Genomic DNA, 21775 nt, shown 5'->3' with positions numbered 1-21775 from the left:
CTGACATGAACTTAGCCTTAGCAATGCGGCAAAGCTTGATATTAACTTTGAAGATTATTTCTTCCAATAGGTGACACCGGAGTTCAAGTCCTCTTCCTCTCCGAATTCTCATATAGAACAACAATGAGATTTACCACTGAATGATGCTCAAAAGTGAAAAAAAAACAACAGTAATATGTGCAGATGCTGCTCTTCGACCCTCTGATATAAAAACATAATGGAATAACAATCTAAAGTTTTGGGTCCTTTTCCATCCACATTTTTCATAGACCTGACAACTTAACCCCTTCAATCCAGAGCGATTTTCCATTTGTTCACTCCCCCCCCCCCTTCCTCCAAGAGCCATAACTTTTTATTTCCAGCGATATAGCCATGTGAGGGTTTTTTTTGCATGACAAGTTGTATTGTTGAATGAATGGGGAAAAAAATTCCAAGTGCAGTGAAGCAGCAAAAAAAAAAAGCACAATTCAATTGTTTTTTAACTTGTACAATTAGTGTTCTTTATAAGGTAAAAATTACCCAGCAATACGATTCTCCAGGTCACTACGATAATGACGACACCAAATATGCACAGTTTTTATTATTTAAGGGTAAAAACATTTTGGGAAATTTGTAAGAATAAATTTTGCTTGTCGCCATTTTCTGCAAGTCCTTTGCAACATCTCCCCGCCCATTGCCCTGGAGTGACAGGTCACTTCCTATACACACATGCAAGGAGAAAACCGTCACTCCAGGGGAGAAACTGCCAAAGGCCCCCATAGCCGACTAATCTCCCATGTGGCTCGGTCCTCAATGGCTTTTAAATTAAGTTTTCCTCTAAAATGCAGCAGCATTTCAAAGTCAAACATACGTGACTGAATTTATCAATGCTTGCTGCTCGAGGATCTGGAAGAGTATATCAGATGTTAGGTTTCCTTTATAAGTCCCAAAAAAATGGCTCATGGAGGGTGGAGGTAAAAGAAAAAGGAAAAAATGGTGGCCGGAAGGGATTGAATTTACTGGATAAAATATTCTCAACATTTACAATATGTCAGGTTTGATATAAAAAAAAAAAAGATTTTTTTCATAGGTTGTGCAAAGTATCATAATCTTCTCCAACTTTTTGAGACAAGTGATTAGTGGTATTCCCAGTCTTAGAAGACTTTTCCTTTATAGACATGGGGAAAGGCACACTATAGGGATCCTGAAAAATCTCCAGATCTGTGATACATTTGCGTTCTTTTACAGTATGAGAACGCTCAGACAGTGAAGTATTAATAAATATGTAAAGAATAGTGTAAAAGTATAGTGCAGAAAGTACCCAAGACTCAATAGTTTTCTACATGGCATCATTAATAACTATTGAAAAACTTACCCATTCACCTTCAATTAGGAATTCTTTAAGAAATATTAAGAAATGACATGTTCCCATATTCTATTCGTATACTGATCCTTCTCCATACAGCAGTAGACAGTATAGTATCAGTGAATGATCATTGCTTCCTGACATACAACACGAGACGTCATCATATAGCCTTCAATGGGGATCTGGGCAGTGGACGAGTGCAGGGCACTGTTATTCTCATATATCAGCCGTCCTCCGTCCGCCTGAGTGTTTTTTTTCTGTCTCTCTTTTACAAGTGGCAGATGTGTCATTATTTATTTTTCAGAAAACTAAATATAGTTGACTCAATGTATATTCATTTGCCGGCAGCCACTGTTTGACTTCCCATTCTGTCCTATGCATTTATCTATATTGTCTGATCAACTTGTAGTTAATAAATGCAGTGAGAACTGGTCTGCTGAATTATGGCTTTTAGACTGATAAACTGCTGGTCTATGGGCAATATTAGCTGATAGATTGGCGATTGTTATAGAGGACTGTAAATACGAAGGATTGGACGCTTCACCCCATGTACTAACAAGTACATTTTCTTCCTATAAATGTTAGTTTCGTGCTTCGAAAAGCCGTGCTGGCAATCACTTAGAATATTATTTTCTGGCACATATTCCTGTGTATAGTCTCTTACAAGCCACTCAAACATTTGTACCATAGCGGATTTTAAGATTACTGGTCTAGAACTACCTGGGAAAGACCTGGAGACAGGGGTGGATTAAGGGTAGCCAGGGCCCCGGGCTCTTCAGACACTGTGGGCCCCCCGGGTCATGTGACGGGGGTCATGTGACGGGTGACGGGGGTCATGTGACGGGGGTCATGTGCCATACCCGAGCCAGATTATTCCAGAAAAATGGCCGGGCCCTACTCTACTGTAACCTATTAAATATTTGTTAAAATCTGCAATACAATTTAGGTATATTTTGACCAACAATATCACATCCAAGGAACAAATACCACCGCGCCATGACCAGACCACAAATTACAACCACAGTGATCGAATAATATCACATACAAGGAACAAATACCACCGCACCATGTCAAGACCACATATTACCACCACTTGGTGACCAAATAGCACATACAAGGGACAAATACCACAACACCATTTCCAGACCACATATTACCACCACATAGTGACTGAATACTACAATACTGATCATTAATAAAAAAAAATCAAAAAACAAACAAACACAATACTATCACTACAAGTGCCAGTATTCACAGGAGATCTGTAATTAGTATGCAGTGTCTGTGTAGAGGTAATACAGAGATCACTGGTGGTATTATACACAGGAGCTCTGTATATAATGTATATGGAATACAGTGATCACTGGTGACATAGTACACAGGAGCTCTGTATATAGTATACAGTGTATAGTGTCAGTGTATAGGTAACACTGACTCACCAGTGACGTCTCTAGGTGAAGTCCTTCATCTTTCATCCAGCACAGACCGCCATCATTTTTTCCAGCCAGGACTCGTTTCTGAAGGAAATAACACAGTTATCTCGAGCTCCACTTGCAGAACACATTACTTAATTTTTCACAACTTCTACATTACAACACTATGAAAAAAAGGCGATATAGTGTCACTCTGCACAGTAACAGGACCGCCCCCCCATTTAAAACAGTATACTCAAAAAAAATAAAATAAATACATCACTGCAGTAATAATATCCCTTAATTAGCCCCTATGGTAATAATATTCCCCACCCTGGCCCCGTGTGTCTCATTCCTGGCTCCAGCCATATGTTCTCCAATCCTGCACTCATGACTCATTGCCCCAGTGTGTCCAGCATTGCCCCCAGACAGTGTGTCCAGCAATCTGTCCCAGTGTCTGACTCCTGCATATTGCCCCCAGTGTGTCCAGCAATCTGCCCCAGTGTCCAGCATTGCCCCCAGACAGTGTGTCCAGCAATCTGCCCCAGTATGTCCAGCAATCTGCCCCAGTGTGTCCAGCAATCTGCCCCAGTGTGTCCAGCATATTACCCTCAGTGTGTCCAGCAATCTGCCACAGTATGTCCAGCATTGCCCCCAGACAGCGTCCAGCAATCTGCCCCAGTGTGTTCAGCAATCTGCCCCAGTGTGTCCAGCATATTACCCCCAGTGTGTCCAGCATATTACCCCCAGTGTGTCCAGCATATTACCCCCAGTGTGTCCAGCATATTACCCCCAGTGTGTCCAGAAATCTGCCCCAGTGTGTCCAGCATATTACCCCCAGTGTGTCCAGCAATCTGCCCCAGAATGTCCAGCATATTGCCCCAGTGTGTCCAGCATTGCCCCCAGACAGTGTGTCCAGCAATCTGCCCCAGTGTCCAGCATTGCCCCCAGACAGTGTGTCCAGCAATCTGCCCCAGTGTGTCCAGCAATCTGCCCCAGTGTGTCCAGCAATCTGCCCCAGTGTGTCCAGCATTGCCCCAGTGTGACCAGCAATCTGTCCCAGTGTCTGACTCCAGCATATTGCCCCCAGTGTGTCCAGCAATGTGCCCCAGTGTCCAGAATTGCCCCCAGACAGTGTGTTCAGCAATCTGCCCCAGTGTGTCCAGCAATCTGCCCCAGTGTGTCCAGCAATCTGCCCCAGTGTGTCCAGCAATCTGCCCCAGTGTGTCCAGCATATTACCCCCAGTGTGTCCAGCAATCTGCCCCAGTGTGTCCAGCATATTACCCCCAGTGTGTCCAGCAATCTGCCCCAGTGTGTCCAGCAATCTGCCACAGTATGTCCAGCATTGCCCCCAGACAGTGTCCAGCAATCTGCCCCAGTGTGTTCAGCATATTACCCCCAGTGTGTCCAGCATATTACCCCCAGTGTGTTCAGCATATTACCCCCAGTGTGTCCAGCATATTACCCCCAGTGTGTCCAGCATATTGCCCCCAGTGTGTCCAGCATATTGCCCCCAGTGTGTCCAGCATATTGCCCCCAGTGTGTCTAGCATATTGCCCCAGTGTGTCCAGCATTGCCCCCAGAAAGTGTGTCCAGCAATCTGCCCCAGTGTCTCCAGCATTGCCCCAGTGTCTCCAGCAATCTGCCCCAGTGTCTCCAGCAATCTGCCCCAGTGTCTCCAGCAATCTGCCCCAGTGTCTCCAGCAATCTGCCCCAGTGTCTCCAGTATTGCCCCCAGTGTGTCCTCCAGCAATCTGCCCCAGTGTCTCCAGTATTGCCCCCAGTGTGTCCTCCAGCAATCTGCCCCAGTGTCTCCAGTATTGCCCCCAGTGTGTCCTCCAGCAATCTGCCCAGTGTCTCCAGTATTGCCCCCAGTGTGTCCTCCAGCATTGCCCCAGTGTGTCCTCCAGCATTGCCCCCCAGTGTGTTCTCCAGCATTGCCCCAGTGTGTCCTCCAGCATTGCCCCCCAGTGTGTCCGTTAGCTTATCAAAAAAACAAACAAAAAAAAAAACAGTCTCCTCACCTGTCCGCGCTCCAGGCGGCGAGCTCCTTCCAGCAGCGCACACTCGCCGGCGACTGACAATGACGTCAGACGCCGGCGACGTGTGCGCTGCGGCCGACTTCAGCTGCCAGCCTCCAATTGGCTGGCGGCTGTTGTTGTTAACTATTGATGTGCGGGCGCGCGCCCGCTCATCAATAGGAAACCGCCGCAGCGCCGGAAGGGGCCCGGTGAGCAGATGAGAAGGGGCCCAATGCGGGCCCCCTCTCTCTGCCCACCGGATCCGGGGGCACATACATGCCGGCCCGGCGGTGGGCATTCTCAGACGATTAGTAGAGGGTCAATCTGTGCAGCAGCCCAGGGCCCCCCCAGACCACTGGGCCCTGGGCTACTGCCCATATTGACCCTCTGATAATCCGCCCCTGCCTGGAGACCTTTTTGAAAATGGCCACCACCTCAGCTCCTGTTCCTGCTCTGCTAGTTGCTCGGCACAGAGTCTTGTTAGATAGATTTCTTTAAGGACCCTTGGACTCTTTTTTGGTATTTATAGTACATAGATGAAGAACCCATTTAGTAATTCTGCCCTCTTTTGATCCTCCATGACTAATTCCCTGATACAGGTCTAGAACTGGTCTATAACTACCTGGGAAAGACCTGGATACCTTTTTGAAAATGGCCACCACCTCAGCTCCTGTTCCTGCTCTGCTAGTTGCTCGGCACAGAGTCTTGTTAGATAGATTTCTTTAAGGACCCTTGGACTCTTTTTTGGTATTTATAGTACATAGATGAAGAACCCATTTAGTAATTCTGCCTTCTTTTGATCCTCAATGACTAATTCCCTGCTACAGGTCGTGCAGACAACCGGATTTTCGGTCTGAGTGTGATCCGACAAAACATTGGATCGCAGTCATACCAATATTATTCTATGGGGCCGTGCACATGTCTGATTTATTCCTGATACCGAGTTTGTCCAAGGTAAAAAATCACAACATGCACAATTTTCATCCGTAAATCGGATCAAACTCTTATCAGAGTGTGTTTAACATAGTCGGGCCGATTTTCTTGCATGACAGAAAATACGGTCTTGTGACCCTAGCCTTACCATTAGTCATTATACTCACTTGTTTGGATCTTGGTGTTTTGGTATTGATGCATTTACTGGATTTGTTGGGATTTGAGACTTGACTCGATGTACTTTTTCAATGCTAGTGCGGACCCCAAAGATTTATATGTTCTAAATGTCTTTTTTTATTAATAGTCTTTCTAACAGAAGGTTTAAGCCAATTACAATTTATTTTTTGTTATGTATACCTGGCTGTCACCTATAGGAATACATTTTGCCTTCTTAACCAATAAAGATTTGAATCTCTCCCATTTACAATTTCGATCAACCAATTGTTGTGTTACCCTTACACCGTCATTGTACCACTATCTACCGTACTATACTATAGTATATACCATGTATCGGACAATAGTTGCTCACAGTAAATATCTAAAGTGCAGCTTTCAACCTGGGATAATTGTCCTTTTTAGGTTGGGGCTACACTGTGACTTTGGCAATGGCACCTGTCATAGTACCACAAGTGAATGGAGTCACTTTGCATCCTCCAGGATACTGCGACTGCAACAAGCAAGTAGCAAAAAATCTGATTTGGTTGGATGTTTTGCAGCTTACTTACCGGGTTCGCAGTATACTCGGGGTCACAGAGAGTTCTATTCTCATCCGTTTTGTAACTCAGATTTGGTCATTAAAGTCTACGGGGATCCATCGGGGATCCATATAACACAAATGACACTCTGAAGACAGACTTTGTATTTCAGAGCTTCGTCCAAGTTTCATCCATTTTTAACTGATCCGTTGTGCAGAGTCAGCGACGTGAGGCAGTGACTGGTGTTACATGTGAGGGTCGCTGTATGTTTCCCCCAGGATTCGCACAGAGGTGTATTGAGGCCATGGGAGTGCATTGCAGTCACACGAGTTGCTGTGATTGCAATGTGGAATAAAAGTAAGTGTTAGTCTTGGGCAAACCAGTTGTCCAAGGAAGATTTTAGAAAACCTGCTCTGGGCTTTTGTGTTTTGAAACAGACTACAGGATGGTAGTGGTGCAGTCCGTTTAATTCCTGGTGTGAAGGAAGCCCGGTTCCTCCCAAGTCACCAATCCGTGACGTCGCTACACAGGCACAGCTCTCCGGTGCCCCCTTTGTCTCTCAGGTCAATAAGGGAGCTGCACCTAGAGCAAATGGCCGCTGGGGAGACTGCCCTGTTACCCATGCTGGGTATTCTAAGATTCGCAATCAGAGTAAAAGGATCAGCCCAAAATTAATTTATTATTTAATTGCCTTAAGGGCGCACTAGGTAATTAGAAGTAATATACAGTTAAAATATATCAAGAGTTACAGTCAGAGTAAAATATAACAATCATAATACAGGGCTTAAAGGTATACAGCTGGAGGTCAATTTACCAGGTTGAAGGTCGCTTGTGGAAGCCAGGGGGGCTCAGCGTTCCGCAGATCCAAGACTTAGTTGCCGGGCAGCCCCCAGAAAGCGTGTGCTTGCTCCCTTCTGGTTGGCATACCCTGTTCCTTAGTTTATCATCATCTTCTTCTGTTCAGTCTCTCTCCAAGTGTCCTCTGCTCTTAAACCTTCCATGTCCCTCCCCCCTAAAATTGGGTGGGCTAGCAATCTCCACCCCTCCGCCTCCCTGCAAGATTTATTCCAATATCTAATAAATGGGATAACTGCTCTCAGGGGGGTCGGATCAGTACACGGGTGGTACCAGCGCACAAGGTTTGCTCTGCCGGGCGCCCAGGGACCAAACCCAGACCCATTCGGTCACTGTGGGAGGCTGATTTCCATATCTCAGGTTTCAGAACTCCCACGGACTCGGGAATTGCACTGACAGATGCGCAATTTCTTTGGGGAGAGTGGGATATTTTTTATGAGCCTGTACCTTGGACGATGCGTCCATAATTCACGATTCCATGTTGGAGACGGTTCGACTGGGAGGCCACAATGGACGTGTATCCTGTGGCCACTTGACATGCCTGCTCTAATTGAGCCCCCAAGCACTTACAAGCCCCCTGCTGGTGTGGCTTCCTCATTGAGCTTTGAAGTACCTTCTGCCTGCTACACTGAGCTTAATCCCATTACCATGCTAAAAGGAACTTTATTCATGAGAAAAGGTGGGGGCCAGGAGCGCTCGTTTCTGCAGACCTGTGACCAGGAGACAAAATGGAGTCACGCCAATCTCTGTTAGTATGCCCGTATCCAAGATGGCGGCTGCTCCCTCATCACACCTGGCCAGGTTTTCCATGTGTTTGAAAGCCACAGATTCAAGTTTAAAACCCTGCAGTATAGGGTTTGAGTGTGTCAGGTTCAGAGTCAGTGTCAACCTGGTGTTTGGAGGAGTACAGAGCAGCAGGCTCTGCAGATCTCCACCTGTGTGAGGCAACACAAGCAAGTGGAGCCAAACAGCCAAGGCAGCTGGAAGGTCTGGCACCCACAGCATACGCAGCAATGTAGTCGCCCACGGCAACTGGTCTCCAAGGTGTACTGGCATGTTTATTGGCTGTAATCCAGAGGATATGGTTCCCAGCTGCGATCCGGAGGATATCGTGTGTTGTGTTTTTGTGAGTTGAAGATTAATAATAATAATAATAATAATAATAATTTTTATTTATATAGCGCCAACATATTCCGCAGCGCTTTACAAATTATAGAGGGGACTTGTACATACAATAGACATTACAGCATAACAGAAATACAGTTCAAAACAGATACCAAGAGGAGTGAGGGCCCTGCTCGTAAGCTTACATACTATGAGGAAAAGGGGAGACACGAGAGGTGGATGGTAACAATTGCTATAGTTAAAGATTAAAGAGACATTGTACACAGCGGTGCAGTCGCCCATGGCAACAGGTCAGGAAGGTGGCCTGGCATATTTATTGGCTGTAATCCAGAGGATATGGTTCCCAACTGCGATCTGGAGGATATTGTGTGCTGCGTTTTTGTGAGTTGAACATTAAAGAGACGTTTTGCTTTGAACTTTGCTGGGTAACTGCCCCATCACTGCATAGGGTGCTACCACTGCACTACAGCTGTTTCAAGAAAGTTCAGACAGTCTACTTGCTTCAGTGAAAAAAAAAAGAATGAGAAAAAACTGGAAGCAACAAGGATGACACCAGAGAAAAAAAATCAGTCTTCTCTCATGGATGGTAACAGTTACACAAGTGTGTGAATGTAGCCCAAGAGGATGGCAAGACCATTTTCAACCATCATGAATGGACCAGAAGGCCAAAGAGATTTATTGTATTATTTTCAGGAGACTACTGTCAAGGTATATATTTGAGTATTTATTTTACTCACAGTATATAACGCCATAAATTCCCCAGCGCTTTATCATCACTGTCCCCAATGGAAATTCCCTATCAGTATGTCTTTGTAGTGTGGGAGGAAAGAGTGGCACTTGGAGGAAACCCACGGAGAGAACATACAAACTCCTTGCAGGTGTTGTCTTTGGTGGGATTTGAACCCAGGATTTCAACGCAACAGGGCTAACCACTGAGCCACCATATTTGTGGTAATCCAGTAGTGACAAGAATTTTGAATGAACTCTGCTTTGGTGTTGAATTGTGGAGGTGACAGTAATTTCAGAGAGGCTGGCATTGAAAGTGACTTCTGAGAACACGGTGATCTTCCTGGATGTTAACCAAAACTGGTGTGTACAGCACCTTACATAATAGCTAATGCAGTCAGTCATTTACAAATACCCAACTACTGTCATATACAGACTAATATTGTGTATTATATGCACATAAATTCATGTAATTCTTCACCACTGACTGGTGAAAAGTAGAAAGAACTCTGCAGGCAAAAAATGAGGCCGCAAAGAGTAATAATTTCCTTACACTCAGGAAAGCACTTATTCACCCTGCACAAAAGAAGTGATAGTTAGTGATTTTATAAGCAGAAGTTGACTGGTAGAGTCTTATACAAGTTAGTATGCTACTAAGTATAGGATGACATTTTCACTTTCATGTTACAATACGTTATCCTAGCTACTCCTCAGTAATTCATATATCATACAAATAAGAATAATCTAAAAAATCCATAGGGCAAAGAAGTACGCTTTGTGACAGGATCACTGGCATGGTACATGAAGGCAGATATACGTCACTGCGCATAATGGCTTCAGTGATGTGAAACCAGAGTATTTTCCTCCAGCACACTACATGTTGTGAGGGTTAAATTAAAATTGCATACATGGGCTGGTTTTAGGTGGACATCTATAGAGCGGGTGGGAGGATGTCCACCATATCTCCACCTGCAGAGTCGGCACAGCCGTGTGCTAATAGAACCTGTGTGATGTCACTGTCATGTGATCAGTCACACGGTCTGGGTTTAAATTGCTGGCTTTGAGAGGCAGTCTGTGTGTTGCGTTTGGAGAGGAAAGACTCCAAGCGATGGCTCCAGGTGGAGCTGAAGACACATGGTGGTCTGAGAGGGCGAATCCCTCAGACAATTGGACTTTGTTATACGTTATCTTTTTGTTTTGCCGTTATGCCAGAAAGGCTCTGTTTACTTTGCTGAACCCTGCTTTGGTTTGTGCTGTTCCACAATAAACCAGCAGGTGATTTACCACAAGAAGCGTTCCTGTGTCTACCTTGGGAAGCGGCTGAGTGAGTCAAACCCTCACAGCTTTTATAGACAAAGACATTTTGAGACTATCGACATACACTGTAAAAGCTAGTAATATTCACCATTATATGTAAGATAGTCCTGAACAGATGCTTTAATGATTACTAATATCATATGATAAATGCGTCCCACGCTTTCTTTTTATATCATTTCTTTCTGTAGCAGTTGATTCTTTAACCATTGCTGATGCAGTATAAAAGAAGAGGCTTCTATGATCTTCTGTAAGTTAATGTAGAAGCTATATCGGTACAATATTGCAATACAGTATATACCGTACACCAGGGCAGGCATCAAGAATTTATGGTCCCTATACAGCCAAAGCATCTTGGCCACTGCGCCCTTCCAATATAATATGCACACAATATACACTGCCTAAAGAGAACCTGTCGGCAAGATTTTGCATGTTAAAGGGTGTGTCTGGGGATTTACAAAAAGCAAAAAATGTATCTAAGCACTAACAGGCAGGTGATTGCAGCTTGCCTTCCTGCTGTGCCCAATGCCGTTCTTCCCCGGCACAGAGCGCTCCTACCGGGGATTCAGCTCCCTCTGCTAACATCACAGGGTGGGACTCCCGAAGTCATTGTGACTGATAGCGGGATCACCCAGTAGGGATCCGGCTGTCAATCAGAATGACATTGGAAGCCCCACCCCATTGACAAAGCAGACCGGAAAAGAAGCATTCGCTCTATAGACAAGACGTGAGCAGAGGCTTCTGAATTCCCGCCAGGAGTGCCTGTGACCGCTCTGTGCTGGGGAAGAACGGCGCTGGACACAACAGGCAAGTAAGCTGCAATTACGTGCCTGTTAGTGCTTAGATACATTTTTTTTTTGTTAAGTCTTGGATATCCCCTTTAAAGTAAAGGCATGGCCATAGTGGTGCTGTTATACAGATTAGGTATCTTTACTGAAGAAATCCGTATTGTGATTGTTCTATAATCCTGCATTTGAAGTTTTGATGTAATAAGCTTTAGGCGCATAGTGGCGGGACTGTGGAGAGAGCCTTCGGCTCCTGTCCTGACCTTCTGCTTGCCTCTGGTGTCTGCCTCTTGTTTGAAAGTTCACACTGGCACTGCCCTCGCCGCAGGCGGTACGTGATCTCCCAGCTATCTTCAATAAAATGGTGCTACTGGCGGCACATGCACAGAGTGAGATCTAGGCTCGATGACGAGCCTAGAACTCAATCTGTGCATGTGCCACCACTTATGCTATTGTATTGAAGACCACTGGGAGATCAATCTGCACACACTACACTCGTGGTGAAGGTGATACATACAAAATTCACAGCCGAATTTAGAACCAGGTGTTTAACTGAGGTTGTAAAACTTTGCATCATGCTTATTCCTAGTGAGCAATTCATTGCAGATTTCATGCTTTGCAATGAAAAACATGCACTTACACACTTTGGCATGATATCAGTGAGGTTATTAATTGTTATTGTAGGAATGTACTTCCATGATTTATGCATTTGGTCACAAAAATGATCAAGATCCGCTGCTGGCAGCTCCCTTTGCAATTGCCGATCACTCATGTTAGTGATGGGAGAAAAGTCCAGGGATGGCTACAGGCTATGATAGCACATAAAGGCCACAGAGGCTGCTCGCAGAGTCACAAGCAACATGCGGCCTGGTATTGTGTTGAAAAATACCTCTTGGGACACTTTCCTTTTCATGGCGTTGCCCACGAGATACCCAGACTAATCTTCAGCTATAGCTGAACAGGATAGACCTCCATTCCAGCCTTCATTACCATCTTACTCTGAACCATGATAGCCTTTGAGAGCTGTGGTGTGAGGGCAATGGACTACCTATAGCTGAACATCTGGCTTATAGCACAATGTCGCGCAAACACCTCTTGATGGTTTGTGTAGACTTGGTTGAACACCTTACCCTTGGTACATGACGTCTAAGTTCACTTACAGTACAGAATAGATCACTACATGCCATTCTTCAAATCTCACAAGACCATGTGGACAAGGCCATGAAGAACCCATTACAAGGGAATGTCTCACCACACAGATCTTACAGTTCTTTGAAAAAGTATTCATACTCCAAAAACGTTTCCAATTATTATCCTTACACCCACAAACTTTTATTTGAATTTTATTTAGCATAGCAACACAAAGTAGCAAGTATTTGTGACTTGTAAAGGAAATGATATCTGTTTTTCTAAATCTTTTAAAAACATAAATCTGAAATTATGACATGGATTTGTATTCAGCCCCTGTAGTCTGATACTCCTAAATAAAATTTTGACTGACCAATTGCCTCCAGAAGTCATATAATTAATAAATTGAGCCCACCAGTGTGTAATTTATTCTCTGTATAACTACAGCTGTTCTGTGAAGGCCTCAGTGGTTTGTTTGAAAACATTGGGGATTAAACAGCATCATGAAAATCAGACCAAGGAGCACACCAGACATGTCTGGGATAGAGTTGTGAAGAAGATAAAAACACTCAAAGTTGTTTCTTAAAAATTCAATCTCGAATGTCTAGCTGTTCAGCCGATAAAACTACACACAAGTGCACATCTGCTGTTTGGTGGGAATTTTAACACTAATTATTTACTTTGCTGATAAAATAGGGTTAATATCCAAGCATATGAAAATTTAAAAGGAACCTGTCATTACTTTTGTCATATAACAATAAAAACTATTACACTATGACGTTCAGCGCCTGTACTGCATTCCGTAAATGCTTATATAACCCTCTGACTCCCCATGCATACCCCGTAAAAACCTTTTAAAGTTTTCCTGTATGAAAATTGAGTTGGTCCGGTGTGATGGGTATGGTTTCGGACCTCTCCTCCCGGCTGCTGCTTGCCGTCCTCTTTTTTAGTTGACTTGGATGATGCCTGACTTCAACCACATTACCAGGTGAAATCTCGCGTCTGTGCAAAGAAATCAAGGCTTGCGCCTGCGCGCTGTGCTTTCTCCTACTGCGCGCAGAGCCAAAAACAGAAGTGCACATGCGCCCATATGTTTTTGGCTGTTCCCTTTCAGAAGGGCAAAGCATAGTGCCCTGGCACAAGTCGAGATTTTTGTGCGCAGGTGCAAGATTGTACCCTGCAAAACTGGTAACAAGTTCCCTTTAAAACATAAAAAAATTAAAACTACGGCATGCCTTGCACTGTCTGACCTAAAAGAAGCCGTGAAGGCAAAACCGTATATCGGGCAAAGCAAGCCATGTCGCTGTTTTAATATTTGTATGTTTTAAGTTTTGATAGGCTCAGATTTTAACCCTATTTTATGATTATTATGATCAATAAATCTTACTAAAGTTTCTGCGATATGGCAAGTATGCACTACAGTTTGTTGTTTTATCTGACAGCTGACAACTGCAGAAAATACTCTTTTGTGCGGATTTATGAGATGTGAAGGTGTATAGGAATACTACGATTTACTGGTGCCAAATGCATCCACGTCACTCTGCAGAAAGTCATATTTTATGAAGTGAAAAGTGTTTTTCCAGATGAGAGAAGAGCGACTGTTTTGGTCTGAATTTCAAAGCACCAACACGCTGATCGGTGAGGTATTCTGTCATTTTGAAACGATTAGTAACCAGCGGTTGTTTGGCGGTAATGAGCCTCGCTATATTGCAGTATTAATAATGGACTCAATATCATTGTCCCTATTCATGAATTTTACATATTATGTGAATACTATTGGTATGAAAGTTGTGTGTTCATTATCGTTTGCTCATGTTTTAGAACCCATTATCATTCTCTTTATTGTAATTTATATACAGTATATTTGTGGTTCCTTAATTAAATATATATTTCTGTTTTCTATATTCACCATTTATCAGTATTTTTTTATGAATAGATAAATATAATGGAAGAGTTGTGTAGTGAGGTACAAGCACATATGATGGCGCAATCTGTTGCAGTTTATAGCAGCCAGTGCAGAAAATAAAGACCCCATATACATTACATTAGATAGCTGTCTGCTGAACTGACAGCAACTGTTCCTGACTTCCCCATACACAGGAAAGCTTGACTCTTAAGGTACCGTCACATTTAGCGACGCTCCAGCGATATAGACAACGATCCGACCTAAACTAGATCGCTGCAGCGTCGCTGTTTAGGTCGCTGTAGAGATGTCAAACACAGCAACTCCAGAGCGATGCAGGAGCGATCCAGTGACGTACTTATCGTTCTCGCTGGTTGTTAGCTCTGTGAAAAAACATTGCAGGCATCCTTGCTTTTGCTGTCAAACATGACGAATCACGCTGACCTGATGACCAAATAAAGTTCTGGACTTTCTGCAGCGACCAACGACATCACAGCAGAATCCTGATCGCTGCTGCGTGTCTAACACAACGATATCGCTATCCAGGATGCTGCAACGTCACGGATCGCTGTCGTTCTCGTTGTAAAGTTGCTCAGTGTGAAGGTACCTTAAATGCATTTTCTGAGTGATACCTTAACAGATTCCTCTGGCAGAGGCTTATGTCCCAGAGAACAAAAGGATTGACCATTGGCAGTCCCACCAAGTCTTTAGGCTAATATTTATCTGGGCCTTAAAGCTCTTCTAGGATTGTATGCATCTCCTTCAGAATTATGTTAAAGTCTTAAGGTACCTTCACACTCAGCGACGCTGCAGCGATACCGACAACGATGTCGATCGCTGCAGCGTCGCTGTTTGGTCGCTGGATAGCTGTCACACAGACAGCTCTCCAGCGACCAACGATCCCGAAGTCCCCTGGTAACCAGGGTAAACATCGGGTTACTAAGCGCAGGGCCGCGCTTAGTAACCCGACGTTTACCCTGGTTACCAGCGTAAACGTAAAAAAAACAAACACTACATACTTACCTTCTGCTGTCTGTCCTCGGCGCTGTGCTTTCCTGCACTGACTGTGAGCACAGAGGCTGGAAAGCACAGCGGTGACGTCACTGCTCTGCTTTCCGGCTGGCCGGCGCTCACAGCCAGTGCAGGAAAGCACAGCGCCGGGGACAGACAGCAGAAGGTAAGTATGTAGTGTTTGTTTTTTTACGTTTACGCTGGTAACCAGGGTAAACATCGGGTTACTAAGCGCGGCCCTGCGCTTAGTAACCCGATGTTTACCCTGGTTACCAGTGAAGACATCGCTGAATCGGCGTCACACACGCCGATTCAGCGATGTCTGCAGGGACTCCAGCAACGAAATAAAGTTCTGGACTTTCTGCAGCGACCAACGACATCACAGCAGGATCCTGATCGCTGCTGCGTGTCAAACTGAACGATATCGCTAGCCAGGACGCTGCAACATCACGGATCGCTAGCGATATCGTTCAGTGTGACGGTACCTTTAGTCTTATGTTCAAGCTGTGAGCTGATATTAATAGCCTGGGAACCTGTATGGCTACTGGCCCCTTCCCAGATTATTAACCCCTTTACCCCCAAGGGTGGTTTGCACGTCAATGACCAGGCCAATTTTTACAATTCTGACCACTGTCCCTTTATGAGGTTATAACTCCGAAACGCTTCAACGGATCCTGGTGATTCTGACATTGTTTTCTCGTGACATATTGTACTTCATGATAGTGGTAAAATTTCTATGATAGTACCTGCGTTTATTTGTGAAAAAAACGGAAATTTGGCAAAAATTTTGAAAATTTCGCAATTTTCAAACTTTGAATTTTTATGCAATTAAATCACAGAGATATGTCACACAAAATACTTAATAAGTAACATTTCCCTCATGTCTCCTTTACATCAGCATAATTTTGGAACCAATTTTTTTTTTTGTTAGGGAGTTATAAGGGTTAAAAGTTGACCAGCAATTTCTCATTTTTACAACACCATTTTTTTTTAGGGACCACGTCTCATTTGAAGTCATTTTGAGGGGTCTATATGATAGAAAATGCCCAAGTGTGACACCATTCTAAAAACTGCACCCCTCAAGGTGCTCAAAACCACATTCAAGAAGTTTATTAACCCTTCAGGTGTTTAATAGGAATTTTTGGAATGTTTAAATAAAAATGAACATTTAACTTTTTTACACAAAAAATTTACTTCAGCTCCAATTTGTTTTATTTTACCAAGGGTAACAGGAGAAATTGGACCCAAAAAGTTGTTGTCCAATTTGTCCTGAGTACGCTGATACCCCATATGTGGCAGTAAACCACTGTTTGGGCGCATGGGAGAGCTTGGAAGGGAAGGAGCGCTATTTGACTTTTCAATGCAAAATTGACAGGAATTGAGATGGGACGCCATGTTGCGTTTGGAGAGCCACTGATGTGCCTAAACATTGAAACCCCCCACAAGTGACACCATTTTGGAAAGTAGACCCCCTAAGGAACTTATCTGGATGTGTGGTGAGCACTTTGACCCACCAAGTGCTTCACAGAAGTTTATAATGCAGAACCGTAAAAATAAAAAATCATATTTTTTCACAAAAATTATATTTTTGCCCCCAATTTTTTATTTTTCCAAGGGTAAGAGAAGAAATTGGACCTCAAAAGTTGTTGTCCAATTTGTCCTGAGTACGCTGATACCCCATATGTGGCAGTAAACCACTGTTTGGGCGCATGGGAGAGCTCGGAAGGGAAGGAGCGCAGTTTGACTTTTCAATGCAAAATTGACAGAAATTGAGATGGGACGCCATGTTGCGTTTGGAGAGCCACTGATGTGCCTAAACATTGAAACCCCCCACAAGTGACACCATTTTGGAAAGTAGACCCCCTAAGGAACTTATCTAGAGGTGTGGTGAGCACTTTGACCCACCAAGTGCTTCACAGAAGTTTATAATGCAGAACCGTAAAAATAAAAAATCATATTTTTTCACAAAAATTATATTTTTGCCCCCAATTTTTTATTTTTCCAAGGGTAAGAGAAGAAATTGGACCTCAAAAGTTGTTGTCCAATTTGTCCCGAGTACGCTGATACCTCATATGTGGCAGTAAACCACTGTTTGGGCGCATGGGAGAGCTCGGAAGGGAAGGAGCGCCGTTTGACTTTTCAATGCAAAATTGACAGGAATTGAGATGGGACGCCATGTTGCGTTTGGAGAGCCACTGATGTGCCTAAACATTGAAACCCCCCACAAGTGACACCATTTTGGAAAGTAGACCCCCTAAGGAACTTATCTGGATGTGTGGTGAGCACTTTGACCCACCAAGGGCTTCACAGAAGTTTATAATGCAGAGCCATAAAAATAAAACAAAATTTTTTTCCCACAAAAATTATTTTTTAGCCCCCAGTTTTGTATTTTCCCTAGGGTAACAGGAGAAATTGGACCCCAAAAGTTGTTGTCCAATTTGTCCTGAGTACGCTGATACCCCATATGTGGGGGGGAACCACCGTTTGGGCGCATGGGAGGGCTCGGAAGGGAAGGAGCGCCATTTGGAATGCAGACTTAGATGGAATGGTCTGCAGGCGTCACATTGCGTTTGCAGAGCCCCTAATGTACCTAAACAGTAGAAACCCCCCACAAGTGACACCATTTTGGAAAGTAGACCCCCTAAGGAACTCATCTTGATGTGTTGTGAGAGCTTTGAACCCCCAAGTATTTCACTACAGTTTATAACGCAGAGCCATGCAAATAAAAAATATTTTTTTTTCCACAAAAATTATATTTTAGCCCCCAGTTTTGTATTTTTCCAAGGTTAGCAGGAGAAATTGGACCCTAAATGTTGTTGTCCAATTTGTCCTGAGTACGCTGATACCCCATATGTGGGGGGGAACCACCGTTTGGGCGCATGGGAGGGCTCGGAAGGGAAGGAGCATCATTTGGAATGCAGACTTAGATGGATTGGTCTGCAGGCGTCACATTGCATTTGCAGAGCCCCTAATGTACCTAAACAGTAGAAACCCCCCACAAGTGACCCCATATTGGAAACTAGACCCCTCAATGAACTTATCTAGATGTGTTGTGAGAACTTTGAACCCCCAAGTGTTTCACTACAGTTTATAACGCAGAGCCGTGAAAATAAAAAATCTTTTTGTTTTCCCACAAAAATTATTTTTTAGCCCCCAGTTTTGTATTTTCCCAAGGGTAACAGGAGAAATTGGTCCACAAAAGTTGTTGTCCAATTTGTCCTGAGTACGCTGATACCCCATATGTTGGGGTAAACCCCTGTTTGGTCACACAGGAGAGCTCGGAAGGGAAGGAGCACTGTTTTACTTTTTCAACGCAGAATTGGCTGGAATTGAGATCGGACGCCATGTCGTGTTTGGAGAGCCCCTGATGTGCCGAAACAGTGGAAACCCCCCAATTATAACTGAAACCCTAATCTAAACACACCCCTAACCCTAATTCCAACGGTAACCCTAACCACACCTCTAACCCTGACACACCCCTAACCCTAATCCCAACCCTATTCCCAACTGTAAATGTAATCTAAACCCTAACCCTAACTTTAGCCCCAACCCTAACTGTAGCCCCAACCCTAACCCTAACCCTAGCCCTAACCCTAGCCCTAACCCTAGCCCTAACCCTAGCCCTAACCCTAACCCTAGCCCTAACCCTAGCCCTAGCCCTAACCCTAGCCCTAACCCTAGCCCTAACCCTAACCCTAGCCCTAGCCCTAACCCTAGCCCTAACCCTAGCCCTAACCCTAGCCCTAACCCTAGCCCTAACCCTAGCCCTAGCCCTAACCCTAGCCCTAACCCTAGCCCTAATGGGAAAATGGAAATAAATACATTTTTTTTTATTTTTCCCTAACTAAGGGGGTCATGAAGGGGGGTTTGATTTACTTTTATAGCGAGTTTTTTAGCGGATTTTTATGATTGGCAGCCGTCACACACTGAAAGACCCTTTTTATTGCAAAAAATATTTTTTGCAATACCACATTTTGAGAGCTATAATTTTTCCATATTTTGGTCCACAGAGTCATGTGAGGTCTTGTTTTTTGCGGGACGAGTTGACGTTTTTATTGAAAACATTTTTGGGCACGTGACATTTTTTGATCGCTTTTTATTCCGATTTTTGTGAGGAAGAATGACCAAAAGCCAGCTATTCATGAATTTCTATTGGGGGAGGCGTTTATACCGTTCCGCGTTTGGTAAAATTGATAAATCAGTTTTATTCTTCGGGTCAGTACGATTACAGCGATACCTCATTTATATCATTTTTTTATGGTTTGGCGCTTTTATACGATAAAAACTATTTTACAGAAAAAATAATTATTTTTGCATCGCTTTATTCTCAGGACTATAACTTTTTTATTTTTTTGCTGATGATGCTGTATGGTGGCTCTTTTTTTGCGGGACAATATGACGCTTTCAGCGGTACCATGGTTATTTATATCTGTCCTTTTGATCGCGTGTTATTCCACTTTTTGTTCGGCGGTATGATAATAAAGCGTTGTTTTTTGCCTCGTTTTTTTTTTTTTTTTCTTACGGTGTTTACTGAAGGAGTTAACTAGTGGGACAGTTTTATAGGTCGGGTCGTTACGGACGCGGCGATACTAAATATGTGTACTTTTATTGGTTTTTTTTTTTATTTAGATGAAGAAATGTATATATGGGAATAATATTTTTTTTTTTTTTCATTATTTTGGAATATTTTTTTTTTTTTTTTTTACACATTTGGAAAATGTTTTTTTAACTTTTTTACTTTGTCCCAGGGGGGGACATCACAGATCAGTGATCTGACAGTTTGCACAGCACTCTGTCAGATCACTGATCTGACATGCAGCGCTGCAGGCTTCACAGTGCCTGCTCTGAGCAGGCTCTGTGAAGCCACCTCCCTCCCTGCAGGACCCGGATCCGCGGCCATCTTGGATCCGGGGCTGGAGGTAGCAGGGAGGGAGGTGAGACCCTCGCAGCAACGCGATCACATCGCGTTGCTCCGGGGGTCTCAGGGAAGCCCGCAGGGAGCCCCCTCCCTGCGCGGTGCTTCCCTGCACCGCCGGCACATCGCGATCATCTTTGATCGCGGTGTGCCAGGGGTTAATGTGCCGGGGGCGGTCCGTGACCGCTCCTGGCACATAGTGCCGGATGTCAGCTGCGATAAGCAGCTGACACCCGGCCGCGATCGGCCGCGCTCCCCCCGTGAGCGCGGCCGATTGGCTATGACGTACTATCCCGTCCAGGGTCAGATAAGCCCAGGGCACCTCGACGGGATAGTACGTCTAAGGTCACAGAGGGGTTAACATTAGCCCCTTGCCGTCAGCTTTCTCTCAACTGGTTATGAAAATTACTGGGGACCTCGCGTAGTTTTTTTAATCTATTTATTTTAAATATAAATACAAGTACAGAAAAATAATCTATCTATCATGTTCCTCATCAGTATCTATCTCTATCTTTGAACATCCTTAACCCCTTTACCCCCAAGGGTGGTTTGCACGTTAATGACCGGGCAAATTTTTACAATTCTGACCACTGTCCCTTTATGAGGTTATAACTCTGGAACGCTTCAACGGATCCTGATGATTCTGACATTGTTTTCTCGTGACATATTGTACTTCATGATGGTGATTTCTTTGACATTACCTGTATTTATTTGTGAAAAAAATGGAAATTTTGCGAAAGTTTTGAAAATCTCGCAATTTTCCAACTTTGAATTTTTATGCCCTTAAATCACAGAGTTATGTCACACAAAATACTTATTAAGTAACATTTCCCACATGTCTACTTTACATCAGCACAATTTTGGAACCAAAATTTTTTTTGTTAGGGAGTTATAAGGGTTAAAAGTTGACCAGCAATTTCTCATTTTTACAACACCATTTTTTTTTAGGGGCTACATCACATTTGAAATCACTTTGAGGGGTCTATATGATAGAAAATACCCAAGTGTGACACCATTCTAAAAACTGCACCCCTCAAGGTGCTCAAAACCACATTCAAGAAGATTATTAACCCTTCAGGTGTTTCACAGGAATTTTTGGAATGTTTAAAAAAATTGTAAATTTTTTTCACAAAAAATTTACTTCAGCTCCAATTTGTTTTATTTTACCAAGGTAACAGGAGAAATTGGACCCCAAACGTTGTTATGCAATTTGTCCTGTGTACGCTGATACCCCATGTGTGGGGGTAAACCACTGTTTGGGCGCACGGCAGAGCTTGGCAGGGAAGGAGTGCCATTTGACTTTTCAATGCAAAATTAACTGGAATTGAGATAGGATGCCATGTCGCGTTTGGAGAGCCCCTGGTGTGCCTAAACATTGAACCCCCCACAAGTGACACCATTTTGGAAAGTAGACCCCCTAAGGAACTTATCTAGATGCCAAGTGCTTCACAGAAGTTTATAACGCAGAGCTGTGAAAATTAAAAAAAAAAATTTTTCCACAAAAATTATTTTTTAGCCCCCAGTTTTGTATTTTCCCAAGGGTAACAGGAGAAATTGGACGCCAAAAGTTGTTGTCCAATTTGTCGTGCGTACGCTGATACCCCAT

General features: G+C 43.8%; 1 protein-coding gene across 2 annotated transcripts in view; it reads right to left on the bottom strand.

The window, feature by feature from the left end:
- The window catches only part of ADGRG4 (adhesion G protein-coupled receptor G4), a 145193-nt gene that overhangs the window by 106418 nt on the left and 17000 nt on the right, over positions 1-21775 (bottom strand). The window lies entirely within an intron of this gene.

The sequence above is a fragment of the Ranitomeya imitator genome, chromosome 2 (assembly GCF_032444005.1).
Source record: "Ranitomeya imitator isolate aRanImi1 chromosome 2, aRanImi1.pri, whole genome shotgun sequence".
Lineage (NCBI taxonomy): Eukaryota > Metazoa > Chordata > Amphibia > Anura > Dendrobatidae > Ranitomeya > Ranitomeya imitator.
Note: the sequence above shows the minus strand (reverse complement) of the source record. Positions and strands in the feature narration are given on the sequence as shown.